Source organism: Bubalus kerabau, chromosome 6, assembly GCF_029407905.1.
Source record: "Bubalus kerabau isolate K-KA32 ecotype Philippines breed swamp buffalo chromosome 6, PCC_UOA_SB_1v2, whole genome shotgun sequence".
NCBI classification, from domain to species: domain Eukaryota; kingdom Metazoa; phylum Chordata; class Mammalia; order Artiodactyla; family Bovidae; genus Bubalus; species Bubalus kerabau.
The window spans coordinates 31,843,519-31,866,138 of NC_073629.1; the positions used below are offsets into that span (position 1 = coordinate 31,843,519).

The window sequence follows — 22,620 nt, forward strand, 5'->3', positions numbered from 1 at the left end:
TGGAATTAATACCACCCTTCTTAGCTGCTGGATCTCAGCGTCTAAATCTTCTCTGGGCAGTAGCAGTAGAGGACACAGAACGATAGAGACAGTGAGAGGCCGAGATGGGAGAAGACAGAGACAGAGTGAGATAAACCCAGTTAGCCATCTGCCTCTATAACCATACAGAGCATCTTCGCTAGACTCCAGCTTCTAGAAAGGAAGACAGACAGACAGATTGCAGCTTTTCTCAAAGTGAGAGGTAAGGGGAGAAAACGGAGACTTGGTCTAGCTCAGAGTGCATCTTGTTTCTATACCACTAAAGTCAGAGAATCAGAAGCTTCTGGTCTGGAAGGGGCTTAGGAGAGGTCATCTAATTCGGTGATTTAAAATTATTTTTAGCAGCAAAACCCCTTCCTGGAATGAAATCACACCCAGAAGCACAATGAAAGGAGCAGATAAAAGTGGGGCTCCATTTGGATCTTGCTGATCCTCGGGCCCACCTGCGCCTCCTAAGGTGGCTGCATTCTTAGGATCCTGGAGGATCCTAGGATCCTCTGGGCTCTGGAGACTTTCATTGGGGAACTAAAGCCCCCTGGTCTCCATGTGACAAGGTTTGGGGAGCATCCCTGGTTCTTCACTGGGTTCAGGTTCACCAGAGGGGGGATTGTGGCAGAGGGGATCCACCAGCTGAAGGGGGTGGGTTTCCTGCTGCTACTGCTGCTAAGTCGCTTCAGTCATGGCTGACTCTGTGCGACCCCATAGACAGCAGCCCACCAGGTGGGTATACCTATTCTCTTGTCCCTGGACTGCTGGGTTCTTGAATTCTGGTTACTTCCCTGAGGACCTTTGTTGGTAGGCTCTGAGGAACAGGCTTGTTAGCCCTCAATGATGGAATCCCAGTGGGTGAGCTTTGTCAAGTCATCACCTGACCCTGACTTTGCCTCAGGGAGGCTCTGTGTAACTCCACATCGAGTTCAGGAGGGGGAGCCAAGAGTACAAGAAAGATGTCTCCTTCTGGGAGAAGATGGAGGGTGGTCATCTAGGTATGTCCTTTAGGGACACTGACAATCTACAGAAAAATTGTACTGCATATATATATATATAGTTATTTTTTTCCTCATAGAGGAAAAGGAGACTGTGGCCTAAGCCTGGAAACAATCCAACTAGGTGGTCCTGTAGGGATTTGTCTGTTTTTTTCTGAGGAAGCTGTCACTTGTTCCAGAGGCCCTGTTCTCAGCATTAAGAGCAATGTTGGTTTAGGGCCCTCTCCTGAAGTCAGCAGTGGGTAGGAGTGAAGGATGGAGACCAGGCACTGTGTTTGGAGCCTTCCCATCACCGATTAACCCTGAGTGCCCTTGGCTCAGGCCTAGACAACAGCAGGGCACAGTAAGGAGGAAAAAATACAAATCAAGAAGTAGGCTTTTTTTGAAGGAGAAATTATAAATTGCAATTTAATCACATAATCACTTTGACACTCTCAAGCAAGCTAATTTCTTCCCTTGCCTCATTTCATCCATTCGGTGAGATGAATCTTAATGAATAATGTCCTATGAATATTTAATTTTTGATCAATTTGAATTTTCTCTGGCATACCTGCTGGAGACATAAATCAGTTCCTCTTTTGCCCAGCCGAGTGGATTTGGACAGTGGCCTGGGTGGATCTCTGCCCACAGCTGCAGAAGTGGTCTGCCTGAAGGTTTTGGGGTTCTGCCACCACCTCAGTATTGTGACTTGGACCTCCCTGGATGCCTTCCTAGGCTTCTCTAATACTGCCCCACCAGGGGATGCCTGAAGCCAGTGTGTCCAGCCAGATGAGATGCATCTGGAAATGACTTTCCACAGGTGCCCCCTCTTGCTCCATCCTTTCTAATCAGTGATTTAAAGAAGACTCACTCCTAATACTGACTTTATCCTTCCTGGCCCCTGGGACAAGTGTCATCATTCAAAAGACTATCTCGAGGCAACATTAGAAGAAGTACTCTTCGCAGCTGTTTAAGAAGTCTTCCTTCATGAGATAATACTTGATATTTTTACAGTGCTTTACAGTTGACAAAGTGACTTCACATCCATCTTTTCTTTTCATGTCTTAAAAATCCTTGTGTTTGATCTCTCTTTCCTGACTGTGAAGTAAGACAATGGCCCTTGCGAGAGCTCTTTCTTATTCTGGGTCAAAGGGGTAAGTATAGGAACTCACATCCTGGAAGGACTGCTGAGTTCAAAACCAGGGAAATGAGTCCAAACTGAGCTGCCCTTTATAAGGGGAGAAGATTGAGTGTTTGGACTGGGAGGTAGAGGAAAAAAAGGAGGGTCTTTTTTTAAAAATTCTTTTCCATTATAATTTATTGCAGGATTTTGAATATAGTTCTGTGTACTATAAGTAGATCTTTGTCATTTATCTATTTCAGATATAGTAGTTTGTATCTGCTAATTCCAAACTCCTAATTTATCCCTCGGAGAAGGCAATGGCACCCCACTCCAGTACTCTTGCCTGGAAAATCCCATGGATGGAGGAGCCTGGTAGGCTGCAGTCCATGGGGTCGCTAAGAGTCAGGCACGACTGAGCGACTTCACTTTCACTTTTCACTTTCATGCATCGGAGAAGGAAATGGCAACCCACTCCAGTGTTCTTGCCTGGAGAATCCCAGGGACGGCGGAGCCTGGTGGGCTGTCGTCTATGGGGTCGCACAGAGTCGGACACGACTGAAGTGACTTAGCAGTAGCAATTTATCCCTGCCCCCTTCCCCTTTGGTAACCATAATATTGTTTTCTATGTATGTGAATCTGTTTCTGTTCTGTAAATCAGTTCATTTGTATAATTTTTTAGATTCCACATATAGGTGATATCATATGATATTTATCTTTCTCTGTCTGACTTCACTTAGTATGATAATCTCTAGGTCCATCCATGTTGCTTCAAATGGCATTATTTCATTCTGTTTTTGGCTGAGTAGTATTCTACTGTGTATATGTACCATATCTTCTTTATCCATTCATCCATCAATAGACTTTTAGGTTGCTTCCATGGCATGGCTATTGTAAATAGTGCTGCTGTGAACACTGAGGTGAATATATCTTTGTAAGCTATGGTTTTCTCTGGATATAGGCCCAGAATTGGAGTTGCAGGGTCATATATAGCTCTATATTTCATTTTTTTCTTGAGGGACCTCCATACTATTTTCCAGAGCAGCTTGCACCAATTTACATTCCCACCAACAGTGTAGGAAGGTTCCCTTTTCTCTCCAGCATTTATTATTTGTAGAAAACAAATACTGGCCATATTGACTGTATGATATTTGTGATACTGTATGATGTATGTGATATTTCATTGTAGTTTTTTCTTTTGTAATTTTATTTATTTTGGCCATGCTGTCTTCGTTGCTGGGGGCTTTCTCTAGTTGCAGTGCATGGGCTTCCCGCTGCAGTGGCTTTTCTCATTGCAGTGGTTTCTCTTGTTGCAGAGCAAGCACTCTGGGGAGTGTGGGCTTCAGTAGTTGTGGTTCCCGGGCTCTAGAGCACAGGTTCAATTGTTGTGGTTCACAGGCTTAGTTGCTCTGTGGCATGTGGGATCTTCCTGGACCAGGGATTGAACCGTGTCTTCTGCATTGGCAGGCAGATTCTTTACCACTGAGCCACCAGGGAAGACCCCTCATTGTAGTTTTGATTTACGTTTAATAATTAGTGATGTTGAGCATCTTTTCATGTGCCTGTCAGTTATCTGTACTTCTTTAGAGAAATGTCTATTTAGGTCTTCGGTCCATTTTTTTTTTTTTGATTGGGTTGTTTATTTTTTTTGTTATTGAGTTGTATGAGCTGTTTGTATATTTGAGAAATTCAGCCCTTGTCAGTTGCATTTGCAAATATTTTCTCCCAGTCTGTAGGTGGTTGTTCTGTTTATGGTTTCCTTTGCTGTGCAAAGGCTTATAAATTTGATTAGGTTCAATTTGTTTGAGAAGTGATAAAGAGGGGTATCCTTAATAGGCAAGCTAGAGATGGGCTCAATAATAAGTCGATGACAGTACTTTTTGAAAAAATACTTTAATTGCTTAAAAGGGATAGATAATATGTTTAACATGTGCTTTGAGTGAATATCCCTATATTGTAAATTTGTTTTCCTGGAGTTCTCCACCCATGAAAGCAATGAGTTTTAGTTCTTCAGGAAAGGCAGGAATCATCCAGAACAAAGAGGTCATTTGTAGCTTTACGTCCAAAGGCAACTTCCTGTTTTTGAATCCATCAGGACAGAATAGTCTTGAAAGTAAGGTTTTTTCACAGAAAGAAAAAAATTTCTAAATTCACTACCTCCTTTTCCCCAATAAGGACAGAATAGTCTTGAAAGTAAGGTTTTTTTACAGAAAGAAAAAAATTTCTAAATTCACTACCTCCTTTTCCCCAATAATATGATCATGGAATTTTCTTACAAACAGTGGGGTAGAGATAATTCAGGCTATGGTGCGATGGAAATCATTCTTATTTGTTAGGATGCTGAGAGTTTGTAGTTGAGTAGAGGTCTGGGATTGGAACAAAGAGTTCACAGAGCAGAGAACGTTGCACTTGGAGAAAAGGGACCAGAATCGTGGTTTTTGGCTGTGGGTGCTAGTGTGTCATCCTGACAAGTCAGTCGGAGAAGTACAGAAACCAGATTAGATAAACAGCCCAGGGGCAGAGGTCAGTGTTGACCGTAGGTTAGTTCACCTTTCCCATTACTACAAATTATGTACATGTCACCGTCTACTTAGTCATCATTAAGGAAGAGTCAGGGTGGTGGTGGAGCATTGCAGGAGGAAATCTGGAAGTCTGAACATTTACTCTGAAGAGACTGAACCATTCAAAGAAATGCTTATGTTGAGATCTTGACTGAAGTTTCTAGAACATAGGATTTGAGACAAAGCTTGCATGTTCAGGCTTTACTCAATAGTGCTGTCCTAGGGTAGCAAGGATAAAGGAGAAAAGGAAAGTGAGGCTGGGAAGGAGAGAAGGCATTACTGAGCTTCTCAAGAAAACTAATTTTGTTGTGGAGACACATGGGACTTCTTTCAGATGAGCCGCGAGGAACCACCGCGTCTCAAAAGAGTCAGTGGATGGTTTGTTTATTTGTTTACCGTTTTTAACTCTTTCCTGTATTTTAGTGGTCAACATTTGTCTCACTGGACTCTGATTTTGTGTTAACTGGTCCTTCTGGGAAGATTCTGAGGAGGTAGGAGGTCATGTGTCTGTGCTGTGGTCCTTTGTTGTAGTTTAAAAATATATTCACAAATGCTTTCATGCTCTCCTCAAGTGATATGCCCAGTGCCTCTCCCAGTGTGCGCTAGTCTTAGTGACTTGCTTCTAGCAAAGAGAGTAAAGTGAAAATGACAGTGTGTGATTTCAGGGAGAAGGTCATTGTGTCTTCCTCCTTGCTGTTACTCGTTCTTGGAGAATCCAGCTTCCATGTTGTGAGGATAATCAAGCAGCCTATGAAGAGACCTACATGGTGAGGATCCAGAGCCTCCTGCCAATATCCATGAGAGTAAGCCATCTTGGAAATGGACCTCCAATTTCCAACTTCACTGAAGTCCAGTCAAGCCTTCAATAACTGCAATTCCTGTCATCATCTTGACTACCATCTCATGACAGACCCTTGGCCAGAACCACTTAGCTAAGCCACTTGAAGAATCTTGACCTACAGAAAAATGTGTGATAATAAGTTGCTTTAAGCCCCAAGCTTTTGAGTAATCTGTTACTAAGCACTAAGTCAAAACACACCCTTTATCTGAGTCTGGAAGAGATGAGAAGAATCAGAATCTTCATGGATCTTGTTGAGTCAGACCCTGGCACCAGAGCTGCTGTGGTTCCTGCCATGGCAGGTACGAAGGAGTATCTGCTAAAGCCCTCACTTTGGAGAAGGCTGAGACAGCAGGCAGTTTTAGGATATGAGACAGTGGTGGTCAGAGCTATCCACTGAATACGTGGGAGAGGGGAGAGGCAAATAGGGCCAAGCAAATCTGGGGAGACCCATATACTGCGTCTGGTTCATCAGACTCCTAGTCCTCTAATTCCCACTAGGATGGAGTTTCTAGAAGCACAATTAAGCATGTTACAGAGAAATAAAGAAGCCACAAATGTTTTGCATATCTGCATAATAGTGTGAGTAACATTGAGACAATTGTTAATATAATAAATTCCCATTGCAAAAAATTAAAACAGTATAGAAAGATAAAGCAAAGATCACCCAATAACCTATGATCCAAAGAGAACACTATTATATAGCTTAATTTTTATACTCAGTCCTTATACTGACATTTTCCTTTGCCAGTAAGTATAATTACACTTATCTTTTCATTAAATATATTAGAATAGGTGTTCCTTCAATCTTAGAAAATGAAAAGTATAATCAAACAAATGAACCACTCAATATATGTGATAATAAACTAGACACAATTGAATCAAGAATAAAGAATTAGTGACCTGGAAGTTTCTCTGAAGAATGACCTAGAATACAGTAGGAAGACAAAGAGATGAAAGAGTGAAAAGATGTAAAGAACTGAGTGGGGAGACACAACATAGATATAATTGGAACATTAAAGGATGACAGAGGAAAGGAGAGAGAAGTATTAAAAAAGATAATGACTGAACAATTTCCAGTCCTGACAAAAGACGTTATTTCTCAGCTTAGCAAGTCCAGTGAATCCAAAACAGGATAAAGAAAAAGAAACTCACATATTGTAGAAAAACAGAATACAAAAGAAAAAGAGAGGATCCTAAAAGTAAGTCAGAGAGAAAAGATAGATTACCTACAGAGCAATGGGAATTCCACCCACAGGTTATTTATCAATAGCAACAACAGAAGCCAAAAGACTAAAATGCTAAGTGAAAATATTATGCTAAAATTCTACCACCACTAAATTTTCTCTTAAACATGAGGGTAAAATAAAAGCAAATTAAAAATGTTTTAAAAAGAAAAAAATGATACAATTGATTACCCAGAGACACTTGCTAAAAGAACTTATAAAGATATGCACATGGAAAAAGAAGAATGATCCCAGGAGGAGATTTGAAGTGCAAGAATGAATGGTGAAGAAAGAAAGTGGAAGATGTATAAATAAATACTGATTGTATAAAACAATGCTAAACATCATAATCACTGTCATTATCATCTAATTTGTGGAGTTAAAAATCAAGTTAAAACTAGGATCACGGACCAATGTATACAAATGGACTATGTTTGAATAGAGATCAAAATAGGAAAAATGAAACTTTTCTTAAGAGATACGTAGATGTATGGCAAGACTATAAAGAGAAGGAAAGAAAGGGAGTAGCACAAAATTTGGGGTAGTGGGTTACTGAAGTGGGAGGAGAGAGTTGCATGAGGTGGGACACGTATGTATGAGGCTTAAAGGTATGGTGGGTATTAAGATAGGTGTTTGGTACTTGGCTTCCCAGGTGGTTTAGTAGTAAAGAATTCACCCGCAATGCAGGAGATGCTGCAGGAGCTGTGGGTTCGATCACTGGGTTGGGAAGATCCCTTGGAGAAGGAAATGGCAACCCACTCCAGAATTCTTGCCTGGAATATCCCATGGACCAAGGAGCCTGGCAGGCTTTATAGTTCATGGGGTTGCAAAGAGTTGGACGTGACTTAGTGACTGAGCATGCATGCATGGGTACTGGCTATGTATTTTTTATTATGGCAGTTCTTTAAAATGTAAATATCCTTTTTTTTTTTTTTACTGAAGTACAGTTGATTTACAATGTATAATTTCTGTTGTACAGTAAAGTCATTCAGTTATAAATATTCCTTTTTATATTCTTTTCCATTATGGTTTATCACAGAATATTGAATATAGTTCCCTGTGCTATCAGTGGGACCTTGTTGTTTATCCATCCCATATATAATAGCTTCTGTCTGCTAATCCCAAACTCCACATCCATCCCTCTCCTACGCCTCACCCCTTGGCAACCGTAGCCTGTGAGTCTGTTTCTGTCTCATAGGTAGGTTTATTTGTGTCATATTTTATATTCCACATGTAAGTTATATCATATGGTATTTGCCTTCTCTTTCTGAGTTACTTCACTTAGTATAATAATCTCTAGGTCCATCCATATTTCATTCTTTTCTAGGGCTGAGCAATATTCCATTGTGCATGCTCAGTCACCTCAGTCGTGTCCAACTCTTTGTAACCCTATGGACTGTAGCCCACCAGGCTCCTCTGTCCAAGGGATTCTCCAGGCAAGAACACTGGAGTGGGTTGCCATGCCCTCTTCCAGGGGATCTTCCCAATCCAGTAATCAAACTGGAATCTCTTGTGTCTCCTGCATCGCAGGCAGATTCTTTACCAACTGAGCCACCTGGGAAGCCCATTCCATTGCGTGTGTATACACACACACATACATACACACGTGCACACACACGCACACACACACACACACACACCAGATCTTTTTTATTCATCTTTTGATGGACATTTAGGTTGCTTGCATGTCTTGCCTATTGTGAATAACGCTGCTATGAACATAGAAGTACATGTTTCTATCTGAATCACAGTTTTCTCTGAGTATATGCCCAAGAATGGGATGGCTGGATCATATGGTAACTCTACTTCTAGTTTTTTGAGGAACCTCCATATTGTTTTCCATAGAGGCTGTACCAATTTACGTTCTTATGAATTGTGTAGGAGGGTTCCCTGTAAACATCTGTTGTACATACTTTTTGTAGGTGTGAAATGATAAAATGATGTTGTAATGACCATTGTTATGTTGTGTATCTTTTCACATACCTTAAGGTAAATTCCTGGAAAGAAGATTTTGAGGAAAAGGATGAGTATAATGCTTTTTCTTTCACACTTATTGCTACCCTCCCACCTATACTAAAAAAGATGTACCAGCTTGTACTCCTACCAGCACTGCACAAAAGGGCCCATTTCCCCACACCCTAGGAATACCTTTTTTTGTGCATTTTTTTCTAAAATGTGCTCTTATCATATATGCCAGTGTGGTGAGCTAGACTTCTTTAAAGAGATTGGAAGGCATGAATAATTTAAGAAATAGTTTTAAGAAATGGTTTAAGCAATCCCATTACACAGATAACACTACTAAAAATCACCAAGGCTGAGTGACTGTTCCGGGTTCACACTGTGACCCAGCTCAGTGACATTTTCATTGTACCCACTGCTGGCCAAACTCCACCGAACCTTGGTTTTGGAGCAGTCTGTTGCTGCACAAGAAAATCTCTCCCAGAAAAAGAAAGCCAGCAAAGAAGGCAGGAGGAATACGTGTTTGTAAGGTGCTGGTGGATCTGGTGGAGTAGGTAGGGGTAACAGGGAAAGTTTTCAGTATTTGTACCCTCAAATCTAAGCATTACTCCCTTTTTTGGTCCTTAAGCCCCTGATGATAAACTTTGGAGACAGAGGGTTGGAGCCCAATTTAATCAGACCAGTGTCTGGCACATGGACAGTATTTACTAAATATTAGTTGGCTCTCAGATAAGCCCTGGTTGATATTTTTGTTACCTAATACGGAGGGAAAACTGTCCCTTTGGCTGGGCCAGATTTCTTTCTCTGCATGAAGCGAGTCTGGGCCAGGTTGGGAAGAGGGATGAACTGACCTTCCAAGGTCCCTGTCTGCTGGAGAGACAAGGACAGTCAGCAGGCCGTGATGCAGTGAACACCCCCACCCCCTGCTCTCTCTGGTGAGCATTGGCTTTCTTTGCTCCAAGTGATTAGCAGGGAGGTTGGCAAGCGGCAGTGGCAGTGGAAGTTTAATGTTCTGGAAACCCAGTCTTTTTTCCTTTTCCTCTGAGGTTTTCCCTGGTGAGTCAGGGAAAGGTCTTGCCACTTAATAGGCAGACAGGAATGGGGCCTGGGAGTTTTGCCATCAGAGACTGGAATTTATCACTGTGACACCAAACCCAGGCATGCCTGCATTTGTCTGGGAGAAGTGGCATATTGGAGGAGGGAACCTTGGGGACATTGTCCCTGTAAGGTCACTGAGACTCACGCCCCTGAAATTTGACCCATTCAGCCCAAGACAGGCCAGGAAGCCTTTGGACCATTGCCTGGCTATAGGAAGTGGAATCAATTGTTTCTGCTGTTAATCCTCTGGCGGGTCCTAAGTACTTGTGCCTGTTAAATACAAGATAATGTGTAATTGCAGGAGCTGACAGACCTGTGTTAATATCCTACCTCAGTTCTCTTCTTGCTGTTTGATATGGAGGAAGCTTCTCTGTTCCTCTGAGCTTCTGTTTTCCTCCTCTGAAAATAGAGGCAATAATCATTACCTTTAAAATTAAGGGTGGCACAGCAGGAAAAGTCCGCCTGCAATGCAGGAGCCACAAAAGAATTGGGTTCAATTCCTGGGTCAGGAAGATTCCCTGGATTAGGAAATGGCAACTCACTCCAGAATTCTTGTCTGGAAAATTCCATGGACAGAGAAGCCTGGTGGGTTACAGTCCATGGGGTCCAACAAAGAGTTGGACATGACTGAATATGCATACACTTAAAATTAAGTGGTATATGCACCTGGACAGACCTAAGAATAGAGTGGTAAAGATCAGAGCACTGGAAGCAGCTTTCCTGGGTTCAAACCTGACTCTGACAGCTTCTACCTATGGAGACTTAGGCAACTGACAGCCTCTCTATAGCTTGGTTTCCTCACTCATAAGACGGGAATAATAATAACACATATCTTATAGGATCATTGCTTAAGTGAGTTAACATTCATGGCATGTTTAAAACCATGCCTGGCACATAGTGAGTGCTGTACATATTGTCTGTTCTTTTCAAGTTCCCCCTTTCCCCCTTTCCTTCCCTACCTTCTCTTTCCTCTATGTTGTTTGCCAGTCTATATAAGACCTGATCGGAGAAGGCAATGGCACCCCACTCCAGTACTCTTGCCTGGAAAATCCATGGACGGAGGAGCCTGGTGGGCTGCAGTCCATGGGGTCACTAAGAGTCGGACATGACTGAGCGACTTCACTTTCACTTTTCACTTTCATGCATTGGAGAAGGAAATGGCAACCCACTCCAGTGTTCTTGCCTGGAGAATCCCAGGGACAGAGGAGCCTAATGGGCTGCCGTCTATGGGGTCACACAGAGTCAGACATGACTGAAGTGACTTAGCAGCAGCAGCAGCAACATAAGACCTGATTTCCATCTTGGTTTCCTGATTTTTAATCTGTGCTTATGGGCTTCCTTTGTGGCTCAAGCGGTAGAGAATCTGCCTGCAATGCAGGAGAACTGCGTTTGATCCCTGGGTCAGAAGATCCCTGGGAGAAGGAAATGGAAACCCACTCCAGTACTCTTGCTGGGAAAACTCCATGGACAGAGGAGCCTGGCAGGCTATAGTCCATGGCGACACAATTGAGCAACTGACATGGAGGTCATCCTTGCTGTCTGGGGCCCCAGCTCTAACATTCTTACCATATCCTTCTCCTCGGGATTACAGACTTCCCAGGAGGCCTGGCTAGGTGGATTCGGCCTAGACAGTTTCCAGAACCCACTGATATCTTTCTGATTCTGTCACTGCCTTTGCCCAAAGACCTCTGCTGCGTCTACCTGGGCCTCTCTCAGGAATCCTGTGCTGCCTTCTTAGCTCAATGCCTTCCTGGTTTCCTCTTGTTTTCTCCTAGATAGTGCTACCAGGGTCCCAGCAGGCCCCAAGGCTAAGTCCATCCAAGGGACAATGAGGTCTCCCTGGGTTCGTCTTCATTTCCAGTGAGCCCAAGGTGGGCTCAGAGCTTCCTTGCTTATAGTCCAACATTCTATCCAGATACTCCACGTTGCCAAGTATAAAAATCCTTTCTGGGACCTTGTGTTTTGCAAGGCAGCCAATCTCATTGTTGAAGAGCTCTAATGAATAACAATGACAACAATAATAAAAATAGCAGCTATTATTTACTGAGTAATTACTGTATGTCAGGTTACTTTACATATATCATCTTTAATTTTTACAGCAACCCTGTAAGATAGGTTTTATTACTTCCATTTTACAGATGTGGGAAATGAGGCCTAGAGAAGATAAGTGATTTACCTAAGAGGTACAGCCAGCAGGTAACCCTGGATTGCTCACCAAACCAGTAAGTTTCCAAAGCCAGCGCTCTGTCGTCTGCACTGAACTGGATTCTGCCTCCTTGTCTCCTCCTTCACTGGGAAGGCAAGACACAATGTCTTCCTTCTTCTGCATGTTCATCTTCAGTGGATTGGAGAAAGCTATCATGTCACTTTTAAGTTTTATCTTCTTCAGGCTAAATCTCCTCAAGTCTTTGTTAAATCATGTCGCTGTTTCTGGGCATCTCAGCATCTTGGCTTCCCTCTTTGGGACACCCTGTAGGTTAATGTCTTCCTGATGTGTTGTACTCTGTATCCCAGACTCAGAGCTTGAGGCATTTTGACTCTCTCTCGGCAGCATACTGTCATTGTTTATAAGCACAGGGTTTGCATGTAGGCTGAGCTGGGTTCAAATACTGACTCTACCCATTTTACTCGCTGTGTGATTGTGCAGACCACAATTTCCAAAGATGGTTGACACCACGTATCCCATCCCACACGTTCTTGCAGTGTGGTGACACTCTTCTTGTCAAGTAGTGGGGTTTGTTCTCCCTCCCCTTGACCCTGGGCAGAACTTCATGACTGCCATGACCAGTGGCAGGTGACAGAAGTGATGCTGTGTGAGGTGAGGTCATGAAAATACCATGCACTCCCATCTTGTTCTGTTTGGAATTTTCCATTTTGTAAAAAAGCCTAAACTGACCTAAGTGAAAGACCATATGGAGAGGCCAAGTGTGGGTGTTTGACTGATAGCCCAGCTGAAATCTCAGCTTACAGCCAGCATCAGCCACATACATGTAGTGAGGAAATCCTTTGAAATGGCTACCTCTCTAGCTACCACCTGACCGCAGCCCCAAGAACCATCCAGATGAGCCCAGTAAACACCCAGAATAAAACTGTTGTTTTAAGACACTAAGCTCAGAGATGATGATATTGACAATAATCAGGATGGTGATCTTAAAGTTTACTCAAGCACCCTGAGTCTCAGTTTCTTTACCTGTGATGTAAGGACTGTGAAAAATACCTTAGGGGACATCATCAGGTAGTCAATACTGAAATCAGATTGATTATGTTCTTTGTAGCCAAAGATGGAGAAGCTCAATACAGCCAGCAACAACAAGTTGACCGTGGCTCAGATCATGAGCACCTTATCAGTCTTAAATCGAAGAAAGTAGGGAAAACCACCAGGCCATTCAGGTAGGACTTAAATCAAAACTCTTATAATTATACAATGGAGGTGATGAATAGATTGAAGGGATTAGATCTGGTAGACAGAGTGCTGGAAGAGCTATGACATTACAGATGTTGGTAACATGTATAGGAAGCAGTGACCAAAACCATCCCAAAGAAAAAGAAATGCAAGAAAGCAAAGTGGTTGTCTGAGGAGGCTTTACACATAACTGAGGAAAGAAAATAAATGAAAGCCAAAGGAGAAAGGGCAAGATCTTCTCAACTGAATGCAGAATTCCAGAGAATAGCAAGGAGAGATTAGAAGGCCTTCCTAAATGAGCAATGCAAACAAATAGAGGAAAACAATAGAATGGGAAAGACTAGAGATCTCGTCAAGAAAACTGGAGCTGTCAAGGGAACATTTCATGCAAGGATGGGCATGGTAGAGGATAGAAATGGTAAGGACTTAAGAGAAGCAGAAGAGATTAAGAAGAGGTGGCAAGAATATACAGAAGAACTATATAAAAGAGGTTTTAATGACCCAGAATACCATGATGGTATGGTCACTCACCTGGAGCCAGACATCTTGGAGTGTGACATCAAGTGGGCCTTAGGAAGCATTACTAGTAACAAAGCTAGCGGAGGTGATGGAGTTCCAGCTGAACTATTTAAAATCCTAATATATGATGCTGTTAAAGTGCTGCACTCAATACGTCAGCAAATTTGGAAAACTCAGCAGTGGCTACAGGACTGGAAAAGATCAGCTTTCATTCCAGTCTTAAAGAAGGGCAATGCCAAAGAATGTTCCAGCTACCATACAATTGTGCTCATTTCACATGCTAAGCATGTTGCAGTCCTTGGGGTTGCAAAGAGTCAGACTCGACTTAGGAACTGAACAGCAGCAACAAATGAGAGTTAAAAGATAACAGATATAAATGGACAGCCATTATGCACTTGCCACATGATAACTGTGTAACAAATAATTAATCATTATTAATGACATCATGAATGAGATGGGAAGGGGACCTTAGTACGAAGTAGAGGCTGAAGACTAGGAAACTGAACTTGCAGTGGGGCAACCTTAGGGGAAGATGCTGAGAGCTGAGTCACAGGTTCCAGACGTGCAGTGAGCTGTGAGCCAGCAGCACTAAGGCTGGAGGTGAGAAGGCGGGAGCTGGCTGTCGGGAGGTGCGGGCAGGACACAGAAACATTTTGCTGTAGGAGAAGCAGAGCTGGGATTGACCACTGGGGCGCCCCACAGCAAACTGCAAAGGTGAGAAGGACTTGTGTGAGCATCCTAGATATTCAAGGTTGCTGCTGGTAAAATTAACAAAGAACAAGGTGAGGCCCCAGGGAAGACATCTGGTTAGGCTTGTGTGTGTGGTGTTTCTACTTGGCTCCCCTGCTTCAGAAGGCAAAGATCTGAGTCTGAAAGGTACAGCTTGCTGAAGCAAGTGTCTGAAACATGCAGGCAATCATGAACTCTTAAATCTTAAAAAGACAAACTAATTACCCCCTTGCCTTGAAAAAAAAAAAAAACCACCACCACAAAACCCCACACTCCATGCCCACAGATAATACATCTGCTTATTATAGAAAAGTTATGTAAGAAGCAAAAAAGCAAGATAAAAATCACCCATATTCTTACAACACAGAGGTAACATTTTAGAGTACAGGTAACCTTTCAGAGGGGATACAAAAATAGAATCATACTGTGCATACTGTGTAGTAACCTCTTATCACCTTTGATACACCGTGGACATCTTTCCTTGTGAAGTATGTGTCTGCGGGTCTGAATTTTTCAGAGTGGGGACATGTGACAGTGTGCCAGGGGTTCTATGAAAACTGGTTCATCACACCAGAGCATCAGTTTTACTCAGTGGTAAAGAGTAAAAAATCTGGCTGCAATGCAGGAGACCTGGGTTTGATCCCTGGGTTAGGAAGATCCCTTGGAGAAGGAAACGACTACCCACTCCAGTATTCTAGACTGGAAAATCTCATGGACAGAGGAGCCTGGTGGGCTACAGTCCAAGGGGCGGCAAAGAGTTGGACACGACTAAGCGACTAACACTTCCAATTTTTTTCAGCAGAGTGCCGGGGGTTCTATGAAAACTGTGGTTCATCACTTCAGAGCATTAATTTTACTCAGTGGTAAGTTACCTAAAATATTAATTTTATATTAAAACAAACCTAGAAATAGTATGAGAGTGCAAAATTTGCATGAAGTTTTAGAGGGTATGAGACTTCAAAGAAATATCTAGCTTGCCTCATTTTCCGGTACCATCATTTTTAATTGGCAGGTAGCCATCAACTTATGAGGCTCAGTCAAATGGACTGAGAGAGAAGAGAGGGGAAAGAGATGTGACAATTCAGGGGCAAAACCTCAAGACCCTTCCATGAAGCACAGGGTCCCTTGCCTGATAAGCAGTAAGATGATCTGAAGGGCAATGTGAACATCTTGATGTCATGGCTTGGCCTTTAGAGCCTGGGTCTAGGTGGGTGACTTAATTCTAAGCTATGCCACCCCTAACCTCTCCCTCCTAGCCTGTTGACATAGAACAGCTGACGGCTGAGGTGGCACCTGGTTGGGGACAATGCGGCTGCATTTGACATGGTACTCAGAACTAACCCAGTAACTCCAGATGTGGCCTGCAGTGTGCACAGCTCTGCTATTTCCACCCCAGCTCTGCTAATAATAAGCTCTGTGACCACAGGCAACGTACTTAACTTCTCCCTGCTTCAGTTTTGCCATCTATAAATTGGTGATAGAATTAGCAGCTAATAGGGTCATTGGCGGCATTAAATGAGTAAAGTACAATACTTAGAGTATCACTTGGGACATAGTAAATTTATATATGTTAATTATTATCATTATGTAATCTACAATTGCATAAGCTTCTCATGGTAACTATGTCCCATTCTTGCTTCAAACTGAGCTTGTGGCTAATTAAAACTCTTGGGTCTTTTTCATTGGGATTGTTATCAAGTTTGTATTCTCTGTGCTGTTACTAGTTTTTAATTGCATGGCTTATTAATGTTCATTTACTTGATTCTGGTCTAACGTGCGGTAGCTATACAACAGCGAAGTTTTCCTTTCCAGAGTCAATTGGGTTTCACATTTAATGACATTTCTTCCCCATTTTGCAGATGACATAACTGAGGGAAGGAAATTACTACTATTTATTGTGCCCTTTGTGCCAGCCATTGGGATAGGTGCTTTGCATAGGGCATCTCAGTTAATCCTCAGAAAAAATTAAAGATGCAGGATTTATTACATCATCTTACATATGTGAAAACCACAGCTCAGTGTGGTTAAGCAAATTGCCCAAGGTTATCTGGCTGGCTGAGTAATTTTCCCTACCTCACATCACCCCCTAGTTTGGGGTTCAGCTGTAAACTTTAATGGTGTGTTTCTATTCAAGCTGATGAAGTAGATGTTTTATAGAACAAAGCCAAGGACAGAGACAAATCCCTGGAGAAGCCCTTCTAGGTAGATTTTTGACTCTCATGTCAATTCATAAATCAATACTCTTTGTAGAGGATCATTCAACCACTGAAACTGGAATTAGATGCTGCTGTTGGAAACTGGGGTCCAGAGCTTAAGAAATCATGAAGAAACCTTTTTCCATCACATCTTTGAGGGAAGAACCCCCTTGTCCCAGCTCTTTCCTTGTCCCTTCTCAGCTGGAATCCTGATGCTTATAGAGTCACATGTCCGGAATCAATCCCAGAAAATGTTCCTTTTCAAGCTGAGTGTGAGAAGCTTTCAGAGCACTCTGGGAACCGCTAGCATCTGCCTGTATTTACTCTTGCTGTCGATTAATGCCAACAACTGGAGCATTGGGAGCCCAGACTATACGCACAGGACTTCTGACAAGAGGAGGGAGAATCAATAGCAGTGGCCAGACGCAGAGAAACCCAGCCTCTTCTTTCCCACTGTCACCACCCTTGACTTGACAAAGAGCAGTCAGGTCAGGAAAAGAGGAGAAGGACCTGTCCATTGGAAATTTCTCTCAGTGTGGTCTTTGCCCAATTTTGAATGAACAGAAGCAGTGGAGTAGGTGGTGGCCTAGAGGCTGGGCCAGCAGGTTCCAGGACTCTGCCCCAGGGTCTGTGCGCTGAGGTGTTAACTGCACTTTTCCTTAAGGGAGGAGGAAGTAGTGGTTACCTGAACCCTGGGCACTCTGATTAACCCTCTAACCCCCACTGATTAGAAGTATTAGAAAGGGGGGTTGGGAGAGGAGGCGCTAATCCCTGCACATAAAATGATGGTCTCATCTGTAGTGGTTCCCCAAGCTCCCCAGGCTACCCAGCAGGTATAACACAGGAGGACATTGGGACCTGGGATAAGCTTGATTTTCAGCCTCCTCTGTTTGACCCTTCTGGAGGGAGGATGATTAGAGTAGCAACTGTGTCTTCTCTTTCTACCCTTTACACAGCTGCTCAAAATCCAACAAGGTCTCCCATTCCACTTAGAATAGTCTGAGCTGCTCACCGGGGCCCCTGCAGCCCTGTGCCCTCTGGCCGCTGCCTCCCTCTCCAGCCTCAGCTCCCCTCACCTGCCTCACAGGAGACTTCATGCTGTGCTTTGAACATGCCAAGCCTTCTCCAACCTTGGGGGCTTCACACTTTCTGTCCCCTCTGTCTTGTAGTTGCCAGCTTTAGCGAATAAAGGTATAGGATGCCCAGTTGACATTGAGTACCAGATGAAAAATAAATACTTTTTAGTATGAGTGTGCCCTGTGCAATATTTGTTTATCTGAATTTCTAAAGTAACTGGGTGTCCTGTACTTTACCTGGTAACCCTAAGGGCTCTCTGGACGCCAGCCCCTCGACACTTACAGAGTTCATCCCTTCACTTGCTCAGATCTCTGCTCCCCGCACCAGGGGCCCTGCTTTCCCATCTTGTCTACAATTGTGTGTGAGTATTAAGCTGTTCAGTTGTGTCCGACTCTTTGCGACCCAATGAACTGTAGCCCGCCAGACTCCTCTGTCCATGGGATTCCCCAGGCAATACCGGAGTGGGTTGCCATGCCCTCCCGCAGGGGATCTTCCCGACCCAGGGAGCAAACCCGGGTCTCTTATGTCTCCTGGATTGGCAAGTGAGTACTTTACCACTAGTGCCATCGGGGATAGCAGCCCCATCTATCTACTCTGGAATACTGCTCCATGGTGTTCAGAGCTCTTACCGTTACCGGATGTGATGTTGTCCATTTGTCTGTTGCCTTTAGGTCTCCCCTGGCATGTGTGGGCTCTACAAGGGCAGGGATCCACATCTCCACTGGTGCACGGATGCTCAGTAAACATTTGCTGAGTAATTGAATGGCCTCTTGCCATTACACATCCTTTGTCATATGGCCCCGTTGACCTCTCTGATTGATCTCAGCTCAGGCCATTCACCTTCCCACAGGGCACCAACAATACTGACCTTCCCATAGATCTTTAGGCATGGCAAGCCCATTCCTGACAACGGCCTTGGGGCTTTCTGCCCAGTACAACTCACCCTGCTAGCCATATGGCTGTTCTTCCTTGCCTCTTTGGGCTCTGAAAGGGCTTCTCTGACCTCTCTGTCCAAAGTAGCCCTCTGACCCTAGACCTTTCACTCATATGACTCTGTTTTAGTTCCTTTAAAACTCTTACTGTTCTAGGAAAGCATGTGTTTAATGATTGGCTGATTTTTCTTGCTTGTCCCCCGTAAGTAAGTTCCTTGGAGACCTCAACCATGCATGGTTCATACAGCACTGTGTCCCCAGTACCTACCCTAGGCCTGGTGTGGAATAGGAAATTGATCAATCCATGCTGACTTAGTAAGTGACAGAGTGATTTGGGGTGGGCACTGAACCCCAGCTCTGCAGGCGCTTTGGGAACTGCAGTGAGGGGGTATGACTGGCAGCTGAGGAGGACTGAGCCCAGGATCCAGCCTGGAGAGGCTGGTTGCTCCACCATGGCCGAGTGTCCGTTAGCAGGGCTGGCAGGTGGTGAGGACAGCTGGAAGGGGCTTCTCACTTTCTTGCTTCTCTCGGCCTCCCTGGCAGCTAGGAGAGGCTATCTCCATCCTGTTGGAATATGTCATTCAGGCCCAGAGAGTGAGAGCACCTCCCCATTTGCCACCTTGGTGGTGATAGCATGGTGACCTTGGAGGCTGCCACATGACGGGGGTGAACCTGAACATTCTCCTGGGCTGTCACATGAGAAAGAAGTCAGCTTCTCATGCTTTCAGTTACTGCAGTTTGGGGTTCCTTACCCAACTGTAGCCTTGCTAACATGGCTGTCTCCACTATGTATTACACAGAAAGTGCTTGATGAGTATGTCGTTGAGCTCCCTAGTGAGGAAGATCTGTTTATTCCTGCAAACATAAAGGGAACTGGCTATGTTCCTTATTTTCCCAGACGGTGCTAACATCCTTCTTAACTTCCTCAGGTCATCACCTCTTGTGTGTGGGGGTCCCTCTCTCTGTATTTTGCTGTTTTGTTTAGTCACTAAATTGTGTTTGACTCTGCGCAACGCCATGGACTGTAGCCCGCAAGCTTCTCTGTCCATGGGATTCTCCAGGCAAGAATACTGGTGTGGGTTGCCATTTCCTTTTCCAGGGAATCTTCCATATCTAGGGATCGAAACCGCATCTCAGGCACTGTATTTTTTTTTATTGCTGAGCCACCAGGGAAGCTCTCCCTGCATTTAGCAGGGGACAAACATGTGAAGAGGTGAGTTTTGAGACATATGCCAAAAAGAGTTTCTGAGGACTCCCTACAGTAACAAACAGGCAGCTGCAATGGTCTCTCCCTCTATGTGTCACCAGTGAGATGCCCGGAAGGTACGTGTCACAGCCTGATGGACTGCACCTATAAAAGATCCCTGTGATGACTTTCCAAGAACTCTTTTAATAGAAATTCTTCTTAGCATTTTATTGCTAGATCTTCTGGGATCAACCATCTGCTTTCTTGACTCTCACTCTCAGACTGGTTTCTTGGCTACATATTGAATAGCTTTTTTCCTCCAGTAGTCATGTATGTATGTGAGAGTTGGACTATAAGGAAAGCTGAGTGCCGAAGAATTGATGCTTTTGAACTGTGGTGTTGGAGAAAACTCTTGAGAGTCCCTTGGACTGCAAGGAGATCCAACCAGTCCATCCTAAGGGAAATCAGTCCTGAATGTTCATTGGAAGGACTGATGTTGAAGCTGCAACTCCAATACTTTGGCCACCTGATGTGAAGAACCGACTCACTGGAAAAGACCCTGATGCTGGGAAAGATTGAAGGCAGGAGGAGAAGCGGATGACAGAGGATGAGATGGTTGGATGGCATTATCGACTCGATGGACATAAGTTTGAGCAAGCTGCAGGAGTTGGTGACGGACAGGGAAGCCTGGCATCCTGCAGTCCATAGGGTCTCAAAGAGTTGGACATGACTAAGAGACTGAACTGAACTGAATTGAATAGCTCTTGGAAGTTCTATAGCCTGAGGCTTAGTTGCACTCTCTTAAGGTTTTCTTAAGAGTGTTTTCAGGAAGCTCAGCAATTTTTCTCATGCAGCGTTCATCTCCCCTTATGATGGGCCTTGATCTTGCTTTCACTACTACCACTATACTTAGCCTTGGACAAATCCCTTTCTCTGTGGTTCAACAGACAGAGGGTTTTTTTTTTAATTTTTTTTTTTTAAAAGAAATTTTGCTTTGAAATTAAGTAAATAAGAAAAATGAAAGAACACAGACTTTTAAATTTAGAAATCATTGACTTCCTGGTGGGCACAGCTTACAGTCTCCCAGTTCACAGATGAATCACTCAACAAATATTTATGGGGCTCCTCTAAGGCCTAGCACCAGACACAGGGGATTCAAAGATAAGTAGTGTGCAGGCTTTGGCTTCAAAGAACTCCTGATATATACAAAAAACAAATGGGAAATTGTTTTAAAATACAATGTGATAAACGCAACAATGAAGGCACACAGTGGATGGGATTTTTCAATATAGTTAAGAGGGTCCCAGATCCCTTCCTTTACAAAGTGCTCTCTGAAGAGCCCTGTCCCAAAGTCTCCCTCTTCAGTTGTGGCCACCACATTCTTCTCTATTCAATAAAGGCATAACTCCATGTGATTTAATTTACATATATTTATAGGGCTTTGCATATGAACGAATATAATACATCGGAAAAAGATCCTTTGAGTAGACTATGTTCCCCTTGTCTTGACTTGAGAAATATGCCTGCTCCTTTGAGTGAACATCAAAGGGGCATCTACTTACTTCTGGAAGAATCTGTTCCCCAGGTTGTAACTAGCAGTCCCCAAGGTCTTCTGGGGGAGCACCAAGTTCTCTTGAGCCCCAGTGTTCCCTCCTACTGGTTGTTCTCTGGCAGGAGAGAAGGAACCCCGGTCAGTTTCAGAAAGGACACCTCCCCTCTGACCACCCTACAGAGAGGTCAGAGAACCTCACTGCATATATCATCTTCGGTCTTTGCTCTCTTGATCCAATTCTAGGTAGACAGGAAGAATGGAACAGGGCCTGGTGCTGAGGTGGAGGAAGGTGAGGTGATGCTGTGGAGAAGGTGGCTGTTGTTCCAGTGCCTTCTGGGTCCCACTTGTGAGGACTTCTGGGTCCTACGTGGACTTGTGAGGTTCACAGGCTGGGGAAGATTGCACTCTCTGTCATCTGCATCTGTCTCTGCTTCTGCCACTTCTTCTGTCTTTTGGTGGCTTCCTGAAGAGAACTACAGATGACCTGGGAGTGGGGAAGGTAGGAACTCTCCAGAATCAGGGGAGGTCCCTTTATTCCTCAGTTTGGGGTCCCCTAGGAACAGATGCTTTAGAGAGGACACTGATAGGGACACGGAAAAGACTCCTGAAGTGCCCCTCCCCATCACGCTCCTTTCTGCCAATGATCGAAAAAGCCCTAGTGGAAATGTCTGAGTTTTAGAGAACAGGGTCTGGGCTTGAGTTCTAGCTCTGCTGCTAACCTCTGAGATTTGTTTTCTTTGTCTGCAAAATGAGGAGAGAAAGGTGCTAATGTGTGAAAAGCGCCTCTAAATAGCAGAGTGTTGTGCAAATGACAGCTAATTCTACTGCAGGTAGGTAAGAACCTTGACCTAGGTGGAAACCCTGCCCATTGGTTTTGTGGCATAAAAATCTTGGAACTCTCTCCAGATCATGACCCCATCTTCCTGGGGCCCCAGAAGAGGAAGGTAAGAGGGACCTTCTGCAGCCACATGGGATTGGATTTCCCTGTCTCCTATGGAAGACTCCCCTGGGCATCTCCTTTCTCCTGCTCATGTTGATTCACATGCTTCTCTCTGGCTTCGGGGTCTCCCTGACTCATGACCTATGACACATGTTACTGCTCTCTGACTGCCTGAGAAGATAAATTTCTTGCTCATCTGTGTTCCTGTAGCTCTTTGTAGAGAGCTCTGTTCTTATCTGATCATGTCTAGTTATAGCTGTTTCTTACATTTCTGTCTCTGT

The 22,620-nt window shown here is 43.9% G+C and overlaps 1 long non-coding RNA gene across 1 annotated transcript in view; it reads left to right on the forward strand.

The window, feature by feature from the left end:
• Positions 1-22,620, forward strand: part of LOC129656095 (uncharacterized) — a 144,615-nt gene that overhangs the window by 40,543 nt on the left and 81,452 nt on the right. Inside the window, exon 2 of the long non-coding RNA XR_008716190.1 lies at positions 15,257-15,320. This is a non-coding gene — a long non-coding RNA (uncharacterized LOC129656095). The remainder of the gene's footprint in view (positions 1-15,256; positions 15,321-22,620) is intronic.